This window comes from Rutidosis leptorrhynchoides, chromosome 4 (assembly GCF_046630445.1).
Source record: "Rutidosis leptorrhynchoides isolate AG116_Rl617_1_P2 chromosome 4, CSIRO_AGI_Rlap_v1, whole genome shotgun sequence".
NCBI classification, from domain to species: domain Eukaryota; kingdom Viridiplantae; phylum Streptophyta; class Magnoliopsida; order Asterales; family Asteraceae; genus Rutidosis; species Rutidosis leptorrhynchoides.
Genome location: NC_092336.1, coordinates 629,883,631 through 629,898,297, shown reverse-complemented (window position 1 = coordinate 629,898,297; position 14,667 = coordinate 629,883,631).

Here is a 14,667-nt window from a genome sequence, read left to right as displayed (position 1 = left end):
AGCTCCCAGGACCTAAACATTCTCTTTATTTGGCCATTTGGGTGTCTCATTTGTTGCACTTTAAGATTAAGATTAAGATCTCAGGAGAGATCTATTTGGTAGTTTGGTTCGAAAACTTGTTTGTTGTTTGGTCCAATAGAGTTCATATGGGTGTTTGGTTCAACACACTTCAAATGGTGTTTAGTTCAACAAAGTTCATTTTGAGTGTTTGGTTCTACGAAGGTCACTTTAGGTGTTTAATTTAACAAAGACATTTTGGGTTGTTAGCTAACACACACACACACCCCCTCATTTCCCGACACTGGTTCGTTTTAGATATTCTATCATCGCACTTTGCTTTGTGCCACTACTTTTCCACTTGAAAGGTACCTCTTTTTCGGGATGGTTTTCATGGTGATGTACATCTACTTTTGATTGAGACTCGTGGATTTCAAAGCTGTTTTTTCGGTATTCCTTTGGTTGTTTCATATCCCAATGGCATCATTCCAACTTTGGTTGGGTTCACTCACCGAGTTTGTATTCTAAGGGTTTTTCTTGGATCTATGATCGAGACTTATGGTCATTAGGTGTAGTTAGTGGGGACTCTTTGTTATAGTTTGGATGCCGTGGCTATTGTCGGTTGGTTTCAATCGATTTTTGATTTTTCTAACGTTTTTATGCCGTTTTAGACATGGTGGGATTCTAGTGTAGTTTGAATTGTATGTTTGTATTAGTGCAATGTAATGGTTTGTGATTGCGTTTAGTTTCAACATTTGTGTTAAAAATATAGGGAAAATTATTTGAAAATGCATTGAACTTTCATTAAATTTATATTGTATGCATCCAACTTTCAAAACTTCTATTGTATGCAAGACATGCATACATCAGGTAACAGGTCACCAACATTAATTATTTGACGCAGTTAGTCCCTCAACATAACGAAATCATAGTAAACATCAATTTATCTAACGAAATCATAACGAACCCACCTCTTTGTTCAAACCTACCTACAATCATCACCCCTTTCAACAAAAATCATAATCAAAATCCAATTTCTTCAAAATCTACCGAAAATCATCACCCCTTTCAACAACAACTATATTTGTAAAACAATAAAAATAATTACTCCGTAGCTAACAAGTACAATAATTATAATCATCATTATCAATAAACCACAAGTATTGTTAGTTGTTGTACTTATTGACAATTGGTTTGTGACTTGAGAAGCTAAACTTACAAGATAAAATTAAAAAAAAAAAAAAGAAAAAAAAAAGGGAAACACCTCAAAGTTTCAGCTTATGGAAAACGAGTCTCAACATGGTCTTTATTGATTTTCATATTTTATTGATTGAAAATGGTGAGCAATATGGTCTTTATTTTTTATTTTTTACACTTAATTCCCTTTTATTTTTATTTTAAGATCTTGTTTGTTACAAGTTTGATCAAGTTTGTTGGGATTTACAAACATTAGGACCAATAAATTAGAATTTACAAACATGAGGGACCAATGTTGTAAATTTCTAGAAGTGAAATTGAGGTTACCTGAAAGGTTATCTGCTATAACAGGTCGGATACATACAATAGTACATATTTAAAATTTGAATGCATACAATAGAAGTTTTGAAAGTTGAATGCATACAATAGGAATTTGGTAAAAGTTCAATGCATTTTCAAATAATTTTCCCTAAAAATATATATAGTATGATATAAATTAGACGGTTGAGTCTTAATCAATATTGCGGAGTATAACATTTGTAGATCTTCTTGACATATTTAATTTAATACCAGTTTTTTGCAAAAATAAAATAAAGTTTATTTACGGTCAACTTTGCATTTACTACCAATGTAGCAATAGCTCAGTTTGACTTGATAACTTTGAAGCTAAGATCCGTCAGGTGAAAGTTTGATCCTAAATATTGTGGAGGTTCAATATTCACTTGCAGCAACAAATGACAATTCTTGTGACAATGATATGAGGATTACTCTTGTCACGTGTGTGAGGACCCGGCGGAGATTATTTTTCGGCATCTGACTCTATTAGGGTGAGTCTTGTGGGGTTTAAAGGAAACATATGGTCGGGGTGTCCTTGCCAAAATATACAGCTTTTAATCTAACTCTGCATTTATTAAATTTGTAATTTTTGTCAACCAAACATACTTTGACATTTTCTTTTTGATCTATTGTGTCCCTTGCGTTACTAATAAGCTATAAACAATTCAATTGACAATCACACAGAACATTATAAAACATAAATACGATTTTTAAATACTCGTAGACGCCTGGTAACTTTTTTCCCGAAAAAAACATATTATTACAAATGAATAAAAAAAGAGATTTTATGATCTAAGCAGTTATATGAAGTGTTACAAATACATATATCACGTGTGTTTAAAAGTAAAACTAACGTTCAACATGAACATGAGTGAATTTACCCTATTACATTGACGAAATAACAACCATACTCGGGAAACGGGATCCCGATACCACCAACTCACCAATAACGAGAAGTTAATGAAGTTATTGCTTCCGTGAGTGGGAACCACCACGTAGACCACCGAATCCTAAAAAAAGTCCTCACTTGAATCAAAGTCTGCAACTGCGAATCTCAATCCACAAGCCCCCACACCCAACTGCATCATCCCTAAACATGTACATCTGTAACCAAATCACTCGTCGAGCAACTCATGAATACCCGCCTCGAGACCACAACTAGAAAACCATACCAGAACCTCATTGGCCAACAAATCCAAGAACACCCCAAAACGCGATTTACTCATAACCTAAACCTGTCAAAACCCTACCTAACAGATGATAGGGAAACAACCTAGATACCACTCCCGATCTCCAATTCATTAGCGCTTAACAACCCTAAAGACGCTAAGGTGGCAACAACGTCGGACCGTTATGAACCGAATCCGACGACTAGAAAGATGGAATGAGCGAGAATGGCACAAACAAACATCTCAACGGATAACACAGACCTAGAGCCCACTTACCAACGATCCCCACACAAGCCAACCAAAGTGGCCCAACCAAAAGCTCCGAACCCGGTGATACCCTTGAAAGCACGGTGACACCCAAACCACACCACCGACAACTCAACCGGGCATATTGATATGCCCGAATTGGACGGTTTATTTATGCGGTGTCATTAGGGCGCAAGGTGTCAATACGAGCTTATCAACAGAGTTTTAAATTTATATTTTGCTGGGCCTTAATCTATTATTCCTTCCTATGGGTTAGCAAGGGAAAATATGACCTAGGGTCATTCCTTGAGCGGTCGAATTTGAAACGAAGCTTATTCAGATAATTTAGTAATTAGGATTGGGTTTGTACACAATTTAGTATCCAAGACTTAGTGGTCAGGTACACCTTATGTGGAGAGGCAGGATCCTTTTGGTCCCAATAAATTGGCGACTGTTTGAAAAATCCAACAACCAAGTCCAACCGGTTTATTCTAGACACCACTTTATCCGTAATATCAAATTATCCAACCTTTCTTAACACCTTAGTGTATCACCCAAAGTGAGTGGTTATGATTGTGTTTCGAATTCTTTTCTGTCAATGGTTTGGTAAAATCTAAGGGTTTATTAATAAATTAGAACCTCTAATAGTTCTCAGTCATCCTTAAAGATTTATAAGCTTAGTTTGTATTGCAGTGTGTTAAGTCCCCATTTATGATTTAAACAAGCCTTTTCTTAAATCTACCCAATAAATTCCTTAGTTATCCACCATGTACTATACTTATAGTGGTTCCATAGCTTCTAACCTTGCCCATGCTCAAGTGGTCATATAGTACATCAACAATGCACTCTACTGTTGCAACAATATTTCCTCGAGTCTTTATACTCTTGACCAATGTCTTGATCTGGTCCTTCGGTAATTTCCCATGTACTTTATAGTATTTCCGATGGGTTCATACATTGATCAATGTATAAACACAGATAATTAATTACCTTATAATTGTCGACTTTATAAAAGGTTTTAATCACGTTTATTGGTGGAAGGCCGATAATAACGAGGTTTAATATCATAGACAGAAAGCGAGTACGAAACGATAATTATCCCTAACTAATATTATTAAATCATGGTAAACAATCAAGTAATTACTCACACATCATGGCAACAAGCATTTCTAATATTAATAAATCACAAACATCGATCAAGAATATTATAATAAAATAATAAAAGAAAGGATATATATTACCGAATAATGTCGGCAGAATAACACTTGTATTTCTTCATAATATTCATAGCGTTATAATGCTTGATAGCTTCTACTACTAACTGCAGACTAATCTCCTATTGATCACTAGAGAGCGACAATAGAGAGATAATTATTTTCCTATTCTATATACTTTTCTCTCTCTAGAATCTAGAGAGAGAAAGTAGAGAGAGAACTAATCTCCTACTGATCACTATAGAACGACAATAGAGAGATATTTTAGAGAGAGAAGTGAAGAATGTGTGTAGAAAATGGATGGCAAATGCCCTTTAAATAGACTTGAGTTTGGTTGGAAAATGGCTGGTAGGCCGTATGGCCAGGCCATTTGCAAGGCAAGCCATTTTCACAGGCTGTTTGCTGGCAGACCGTTTGTGATGTTGGTAGGTCGTATGGTAGGCCGTATGACAGGCTGTATGGAACGCCGTTTTTGACCCCGGTCTTGCTGTTTTGCTCGGATCGTTTTGCTCGTTCTCGAGATCGTAACTTGGTTTCACCGTTTTTGCTCTAGAATCTTCGTTTTAGCTCCGTTTTACTTGATTCTTTTTGCATCGCCTTCGTGATTGCTAAATCTACCAAATCAACTGACAAAGTGATTATTTTGGCGATAAAGTTTGGAACTTTATTATTTTTGGGCTTTAATATCGAGGTAAAAATGTGATTTTTTGTGACAACCCGGAAATTTCCAACCAAATTTAAACTTTATCTTTATATTATTCCGACACGATAAATAAAGTGTGTTAAGTTGAATCTCAAGAAGTGTAAAATGTATTCATACATTCATTTAACCTCGACTAAATTCAGACGATTCACGAACCAATATATGAACGGATATGATTATATGTATATGTGTATATATTATAACTTGAAAACGTTAATAAAGTATTAGATGTATAATACTTTACATGAACGTATTTGATTCAAAATATATTTAATATAATTATTGACGAATTTAAAAAATAATATCAAATGATTGAATTATCAGATACATTGTGATTATGATTAAGGGTCTCTGTTATGAGGTCCACTTTGATTTGAGAAATCTATTTTTTTTAACAATATGCGAAATAAATGGTCTAAAAGTAGAAACATATTATAAAACTTTAAGATTATTAAAGTTATTACTATTATCTTTATTGTTATAAGTTTTAGAAATTATATAAAACGATTTGAGTGTCACGTCTTCTTTAAAACGGATATAATTTTAAAATATCTAGAACCACTTTTAAAAATTTGTTATTGAATCATTATGTTAAGGATAAAGGTTTTAACGGTATTCTAAACTTTAGAATCTTTCTAGAAACCTTTTGACAAAGTATAGATGATAATGGTTTGTGATTCAATAAAATATAAATAAATATAACAAAGATTAAAAACGTGTTTTAAAACTTAATGATTAGTAAAAATATTATTAATTTTTAATATAAGTATATATATATATGAAATTTCAAATCATTTTTGTAAACAATAGTGGTACTCATTCGATTGATATTTCAATAAGTTGATTGAACTTGTGAAAACGATAGTACATACATGAATTACATCAAGTTAAGTTTTAAAGGGTAAACGTTATTTGATATTATATTTTCTATTATTTAAAAGATTTAGAATTTATATTTTTATAAACTTTAAATATAATTAGTTTTGAAAAACTATAAATTATATCGTTAGATAAAGATTTCGAATGCATATATATTTGTTATATAAATTTCTAAATGATAATATGTATATTTTATAAATGACAAAATATAATATTTATTTAGTTATATAACTAATTAATTATATTTATATTTCTTATAATAAAGATTTTAAATAATATTATTTAATATATCTTAACAAATATCGAGTAGTCGATTTAAAGAAGCAAATAACCAAAACAGTATCATCAACAGCATCAACAGTATCGTCATCATCACTAGCAACGTCAGTACCGTCAGCATCATCGGCACTTGCAGCACCTATAACATCACAAGCTCCGCCAGTTCAAGAATCACCGTGAACATCATTACGAATCAACAACGAGTATATTGTATCAACGAGTTATGAAGAATTAACTCAATTCCTCTGAAGAATTTATATGTATACCTTATATATATATATAAATTTTGAAACCATCATAAATCTTTTCGTATTAAGCTATTACGTATGAATTGAAAAAGAGTAGATACTACTCGGTTAAATTCATATTACTAATATGCTATAATCCTTAGATTAATGACTTAACCATCGTTAACTACAATTTTTGTTTCAATTCAATGAATTCCATTTCATAATAAACCAAGTATATTACTCAATTACATATTTGATTTTACACCTTCGATATACTCGAAACTTTCTAGACAACATCATTCGTATTTTGCGAAGTTCGCAAGAATTCCACGAGCGCCAACATCATTCACCAAAGAAATATCTATAAAAATGAATAAGGAAGTATTGATTCATGATTTCATTTACGTTGAAGAAATAATTCGCAAAGATTACGTAATTTATAAAGTTTTAGGAATTATTCAATTCTAGTTCCAACCGTAAATCAATCGAGTTTAATTTAATATTAATTCATTAAATCTATATTACATCTGAAGAAAATATACATATATTTTCATAAAGATTGTAATAGAAATTCTCTTGTACAAAATATTACTTGTGAAACTTTTAACGGATAGGTAATGCCCGAGAAATATATAAATTCGCAATTAATATGATACACCGTACATTCTTCAATTCTAAATCAAAAGTCATAAACTATATTCACTACTTTTACAGCGATACACATTCTTTCATAAAATCAGGACAACCATTTTCATAAATTACATATCCTGATTTTGAACTGATCAGAAATCCAAGTCAAGATTTAGCAGAAGATATCACTCTTAGATCCCTACATCTTTCAAAGCTAAACTTTGACTTCAAAACTGTGCTAGAACATCATTTCTATTCATAGAACTCAGAAAAATATTTGTATCATTCAAAATCCTAGAACATCATATGAATATTAACGATTACAATCTATGTTCAAACCTCTCAAAATTCCTGAAGATACTTCAAATAATGAACAATCGAGATGATGATCCAACCACATGTTACCCACAGTCATGCACCTAAAAAACTCTCGAAACCAAAGTCATAGTTTAACACGTACCCGCGTCAGATCCTTTGGCATTTATTAGCAAAAATAACTTTACGATTCCTTTTCAAAGTAGCAAATTCTGTCACAGCTCCAGCAAGTCAATTGCGATTTTTCATCTGGAGTAGCCTTATTATAACCCTGATATATACGATTACCCTTTTGTTACCGAAGAATCTTTTATATTCCACGACATTATCAGCAAATGTACCAGCAACTTCGTTACCATTTGGAGTAAGTCTCTCCGAAAAATCATTATATGTACTCATTGAAACCCCATCATCTACTCATCTGCATCCTGTAACAATAATTACCATACCAACTATCGAAAATCATCAATCATCAATCTCGAATCTCACAACATTTTCACTTCAACGGTTATATATATACATATAACGTCTATATCCTAAACTTACATCTTTCGAATGTGAAGTTTCTGAAAAACACCCTAAACTGCGAACTAGATCTCGAAATTTAGAAAAATACTGATGAAGCAGCAAAAACTGTAAACGACCTTAACAGTTAAAAGTTTGATGATAATGAATAGTGTGTTGACAAAACTCAGAAAAAGAGAAGGTTTGGAACTGGAAAACGGATTGAGCAAACCATGAAGGAGGCTGTGGACAAATCACAAAGACTAAATCTGCCTTCAAAGAATTCAAATGATTCAGTGTCTACTGAAATCGTTAGCAAACACCTTACTCCTTACTCTAAACCTTCGCAGACAAATTTCCCGCATCATCCCTTGATTCCAGATATTTTAAAATACTAAAACATCATCGAATCTTTCAGTACAAATATCCTCGATAGTTCTGAAGATACCATCATAACTATCATTGTTCGGGATTATTTATCTCTTTGTGCTATCTGTATTACATCATAAAGGAAACTGTTTAGTTTCTATATCATGTAAACCTTCGAGTTTAAATTATGAATGTTTTTGAAGTAGTGTTGGGAACTGAAGCATGAGTTAGTATAATATAATGACACTTGATCAACGTGATTATATTACAGTAAGTCGTGCCGAGTTTCTAATAAAACATGATGATTCACAGACCATACCGTTATCATGTGCCATGTTTCACGACTCTTGCATTCTACTTGATCTCTAATTATATCAAGAACATATTTCTTGATAGTTCTATCTTTTCCCGTGACTTCTGGTAATTTAACCAATCAAGATCGTGCAATTACAATCTCTCTCTTAGAATATTAGCCATGTTCATTCGAAATTTCATACCTACGAATTCTGGACCATTACTTGCTGTGCTTAATGGATAGAAGAAAAAACAGAGCATGAAGCTCCGAAATAGAAATGGGAGTATAAATCACAGTAAATAGGAGAGAGCATTAACTGTAGATGTCAATGATTATAGAAAGACAAGAGCAGGGACTCCGAAAAATAAGGAAAGATATAAAGCTCGACAGCAACACATAAATTACAAACCGTGTATATCAATACGTATTGCCACGTAAAGACACAGGAGAATTAAAAATAATATAACCCCAAGGTGATAGTAAAAATAAATAAAATTCTCCGGTGGTAGATGAAAAAGAAGAATGACAGATATGAAAGTTAGGAGTATATCAAGAATCAGTACTGGATGGAGCATATTGACGAATGCTTTAAAGTATGAATTGATGAAGAAAGAATAGAATATGTGAGCTGTGAAAATAAGAAAACGAAGGAGTGGATTTATAGTGAAATATCCGACAGAGAAATCGAGACAGATTATCGCATTAAATCGAAGAGGATCATAATTTCCTTAATCGCCGAAGAATTGAATCTTATATAGATTACAAAGATTTTCTTTAATCCGGGGATCAACCGTGATGACGTCAAAAGATAAGACGAATCTCTATTTTCTCATTTCACTCTTTTACGATAGCTTCACTCATACGCTTCGAGTAATTCAATTATTTTATCCATATTACTCAATGATGATAAAATTCTATTTATCAATTCATATTCGTCATGAAAAAATTCTTATTGTTATCCATGACGACCTCGATCAAATTTCGGGGATGAAATTTCTTTAACGGATAGGTACTGTGACAACCCGGAAATTTCCGACCAAATTTAAACTTTATCTTTATATTATTCTGACACGATAAGCAAAGTGTGTTAAGTTGAATCTCAAGAAGTGTAAAATGTATTCATACATTCATTTAACCTCGACCAAATTCATACGATTCACGAACCGTTATATGAACGGATATGATTATACGTATATGTGTATATATTATAACTTGAAAACATTAACAAAGTATTAGATGTATAATGCTTTACATGAACGTATTTGTTTCAAAATATATTTAATATAATTATCGACGGAGTTAAAAGATAATATCAAATGATTGAATTATCAGATACATTGTGATTATGATTAAAGGTCTCTGTTATGAGGTCCATTTTAATTTGAGAAATCTATTCTTTTTAAGAATATGCGGAATAAATGGTCTACAAGTAGAAACATATTATAAAACTTTAAGATTATTAAATTTATTACTATTATCTTTATTGTTATAAATTTTAGAAATTATATAAAATGATTTGAGTGTCACGTCTTCTTTAAAACGAATATAATTTTAAAATATCTAGAACCACTTTTAAAAATTTGTTATTGAATCATTATGTTAAGGATAAAGGTTTTAACGGTATTCTAAACTTTAGAATCTTTCTAGAAACCTTTTGACAAAGTATAGATGATAATGGTTTGTGATTCAATAAAATATAAATAAATATAACAAAGATTAAAAACGTGTTTTAAAACTTAATGATTAGTAAAAATATTATTAATTTTTAATATAAGTATATATATATATATATATATATATATATATATATATATATATATATATATATATATATATATATATGAAATTTCAAATCATTTTTGTAAACAATAGTGGTACTCGTTCGATTGATATTTCAATAAGTTGATTGAACTTGTGAAAACGCTAGTACATACATGAATTACATCAAGTTAAGTTTTAAAGGTTAAACGTTATTTGATATTATATTTTCTATTATTTAAAAGATTTAGAATTTATATTTTTATAAACTTTAAATATAATTAGTTTTGAAAAACTATAAATTATATCGTTAGATAAAGATTTCGAATGTGATATGGCCGAAACGGACGGTTTTTATTTGCGCAGTGTCGTTAGGCCGCGGCTCGCCAGGATCAACCACTCGTGGGAGAGGGTACTGTTTTAAATTTATATTTAGCGGGGCCTAAATCTTACTACTCCTTATAAGTAAGGGAACTATGACCTAGAGTCATATTTTTGAGATATCAGTAACATGAACCTATATTTTAGCCTAAGATAGTTAGGGAGTAGTGAATATTTATTTTGGGATTTTTAGTTTATAAGATAGATAAAGTAAATGCGATAAAATTTGTAATTCAGATAAGGTTAAAGTAAGTGCATACTATGACTTCATCAGTTATTCTGCCGAGATTATGGAATTCTGGCTCATGAATAGGCAGAGGCCTTGTATTCATTACACTAGTCCTAAATGCCCCTGTCATAAGACATGTCACTGGGTACTGCGTTAAGCTTGAAGATTCTGAATAGACAACAACGTCCCTTACCCTCGACACCCGTGCAGTCTGACTACAGGCATACACGTTCAGATGGCTCATCCAATTGAGCGACTCGATTGGGTGACGTATTAACATTCCAAAATGGTCTAAACTTTCTTAAGCATAATAGAATACATGGTGTACCATATCCGAGAGATGTGATGTGCTTCAATGCTTTCGTTAATGATTGGTAAGAGATAGTTAGGCCCTTAAAAAGAGTTCAACCATAAAGAACACCATGGCCAAGTCAAGTCTGACTTCCATGAACACGTTCAGTTATCCTAACGGTCCAATCCTTTATGTGTCTAAACAAACAGTTCCTTAATTAACTAAGAATCCCTCAAGCGGGGTGCAATGCTTGAGACCGCGTTATGGTGCAGTGTACTGGTCAACACTAATCGTGTTCCATGACCTTACTTAGTAGAGGTACAGCTTACAACAACCGATGTGCTTCAGCGTGCACGTACGAAGTTTATATGCTTGGTGACTACACTAGCATGGTCTGGGACCGACAATGTACTAAGGGTCTAGTCAGATGTTTCACTACAAAAGAGTCCTCAGTCGGAATCCAAAGCTCGATAGACTTACTACAACCAGTGTGCCTCGGTCGATCTTACATTGTATCCGATAGACTTCTCTTACCAAGGGATGACACAGATAGTGTACTCTGAATCGGGGTTCGCGACTTCCCAATAACAGAGCCTATAACTACGTTCTATTAGTTGGAAAAGTGATTGAGTTTAAAGCATAATCGGAAAGCATTTCGACAACATACACAGACCATAATATTATTTCAGCATTATAACTGCTTACATCATAGCATACACTAAAGATAACTACTCGCTAATCATGGCAATAATATCATAAAACATTATATAAGATAAAGGATAGAAGTACCAGTAGATTAAACGAGTTCCGAATACAAAAGTGACAACTTCAAGACTCCAGACCGCTCCTAATACAATCTTCAGCGTTCGCCTCCGGGTACTTAATTTCCTGCTCGGAGGTGAGAAGGCCTTGAAAGTATGACTAATATTGTGCAAGAGAGAGAAAGAAGTGAATTGAAGTGTGTGTTGGAATGAATGATAAATACCCTTTAAATAGACTTGAAAATTGCCAAATACGCCTGCCAGGCCGTTTGGCAGGCCGTATGGCAGGCCGTATTTGGCAGGCCGTATGCAAGGCAGGCCGTTTGGTGGCTCGTGTGGTGGCACGTTTTTGGCAGGCCGTTTCCATACTGGCAGGCCGTATGGCAGGCCGTATGGCAGGCCGTATGGCTTGCTGGTCAGCCTGAATTTTCTGGATCGTAACTTGATTTCTTGTCTTTCACCGTTTTCGCTCTAGAATCTTCGTTTTAGCTCCGATTCTCTTGATTCTTTTTGCACCGTCTTTGTAATTACTTGTTCTTCAATTCTAACCAACGAAGTGGGTATTTTGCCGACAAAGTTTGAATCTTTCTTGTTTTTGGGCCTTAATACCGGGGTGAAAACGTGAATTTTTAGCTGATATCAAATATCCCACACTTAGACTTTGCTTGTCCTCAAGCAAGCTCTCATTTTAAAGAATCTTTTCGGTGTTTCTTTTCTAATAGCCTAAGCGGTTTGCTTTTATTATAACAGCAAAAAGATAAGGTGAGTCATCTATGTTAGGATTGAAATTATCTCTGCAAGCATGCGAGGGGGTTACATGACATAGGCTAGCTTTCACGGGTCACTCAAATCACTCAAGTGTTTAGGGTTCCCTACAGATCTAAGAAATGAATACACTCATAGCCAGTCATGCTGCACCCATCGTCATAGGCTTGATAAAGACTCAAATCCTTGCTGCTAACGCGAGAACGGTAGTAATCTCAGCTTTATGGGTTATTTGTCAATGATGGAAAGGAATTTTGGAGTGGTAGTGAAGTTGTTTTTGAAAGGTGAGATAAAAAGGTAATGTAGTCTTTATACAGACTTTTATTCGAATAGATAGGAGTGCTGAAGTATTTTGAGAAGCACTTTTGAACTTTTCTTCGTTTGATAATCATTTTCGGTTGAGTTCTCTTCGACATTTCTCTTATTTAGTTCTGCTCCTTTTTCAATTTTTTTTTTTTTTTTTTTTTTTTTTTTGGAGACTTCATCTCGAGAAACTTTTTGCCGGTAAAATTTTTCAAGACCTTTGCCATGATACTTGAGAGGTTTATAACATCGGGTTTTCGGAAAGAATCTCATTTTCTGGGTTTTCTGAGAATTAGTAAAGGTGATATGGATGTGGTGGTGGTGTAGAAGTAGTGGAGGTGTGGAAGACTTATGTTTGACAAATGGGTAGCTATTTTGATTACAACCGAACCACGCTTTGCTGCTTGGAGATATAGATCTAAAGCAAGTTCTGATTCTGAGCACAGACATCGGCACTCTCAACGGAAAATAGTGAAGCATTAAAGATGAATGCTGGTCTTATTTGGGGTGCCTCACAATAATCAATTTAGGTCGATAATGCCTTAGTCATGCAATGCTATATTAGAGATTTCAATCTAACAAGATTTCCACCTTACTTAAGCCTTATTTTTATTGACAAACGTTTTAGGTTTTCAAAAATACGTTTTCGAAAAGGGTTTCTTTTGCAAAAAATTTGAAATTTGGCTTAAGGACTTGGAATCTTCGTAATGGTTTATTATGATATAGCATAAAAAGATACCAACATCCCACACTTAGACGAACATTGTCCTCAATGTTCCTAGTGTATCCCACACTTAGGAGTTTTAGTTGAAGATTTAGGAGTATTTGTCTAGTGTTTTTATTGGGTGTTATCCCACACTTAGTGATAAGCTAGGATGTGGTATAGTTTGAATCTAGAGCTAGTAGCGAAAGAAAGAAATACCCCTAGCAGATGCGGCTGGTTTCCTTGCTCCTTTATTGGCTCACTTGTCATCCTTTATTCTTCTACTCTACTTTATTGCACGGGTTGCCTCCCGAGAAGCGCTTTTGTTTAAGGTCGTTGGCTCGACCGTAGTGATTCTTCAAAAAGCAAACATTCCTCGTTGATGGTTGTGATCTTGGTCTTCTTGAGGGAATGTGAGTCTTGGTGAATAAGTTCTGAGAAAGTGTCGGACCAACAATGGTAACAAGTCTGGTACTTCTCTTGAAGATCTTCTGAACGATAAGTAGTGCGCAGTTTCAGCTCTTGATAAGTCTTGAAGTCCGATGAGAATATGATCCACAGCTCTGCTGGTTGACCCATGAATGTCAATCATGGTAGCAGTGCTGGTGTTGATGATTTCTCTGATGGGATGCTCATTTCGGAGGTCTTCAAACAATGTAAGAAACTGTATCTTTAGAATTTCGAAGTCTTCGGAATGGTGATCTCCACAGTAAGAGTCTGTAGCTTTGCACAGATTAGTTAAAAGACGAAGCTGGAAAGAAGTGAACAGCAATCCTGATCCGAGTATTAATTTCACCGTCTTTGAGTATATCTCCCGACATCCAGCTTTAAATATGAAACTAGGATCTGTGGACTCGTGGAAGATACGTGATAACTGCTTCGTAACATAGGTGGCAATGTTGACTTGATCTGGTTCAAGATGAGAAAATGGATTGTTTCGCCTTGCTTCCTCCATAACAGCATCTTGTAACTCTTTGATAATCAGATCAGCGTGATGATCAATTGTTACGTAAATCACTAGTCTGTCTGGTGTGCTTTCGAAGTTATCTCTATCCAAAAGAGCAAAAAGACTGTGAATATCCTCGATCATTTGCAAATCAGAGTGATAAGTC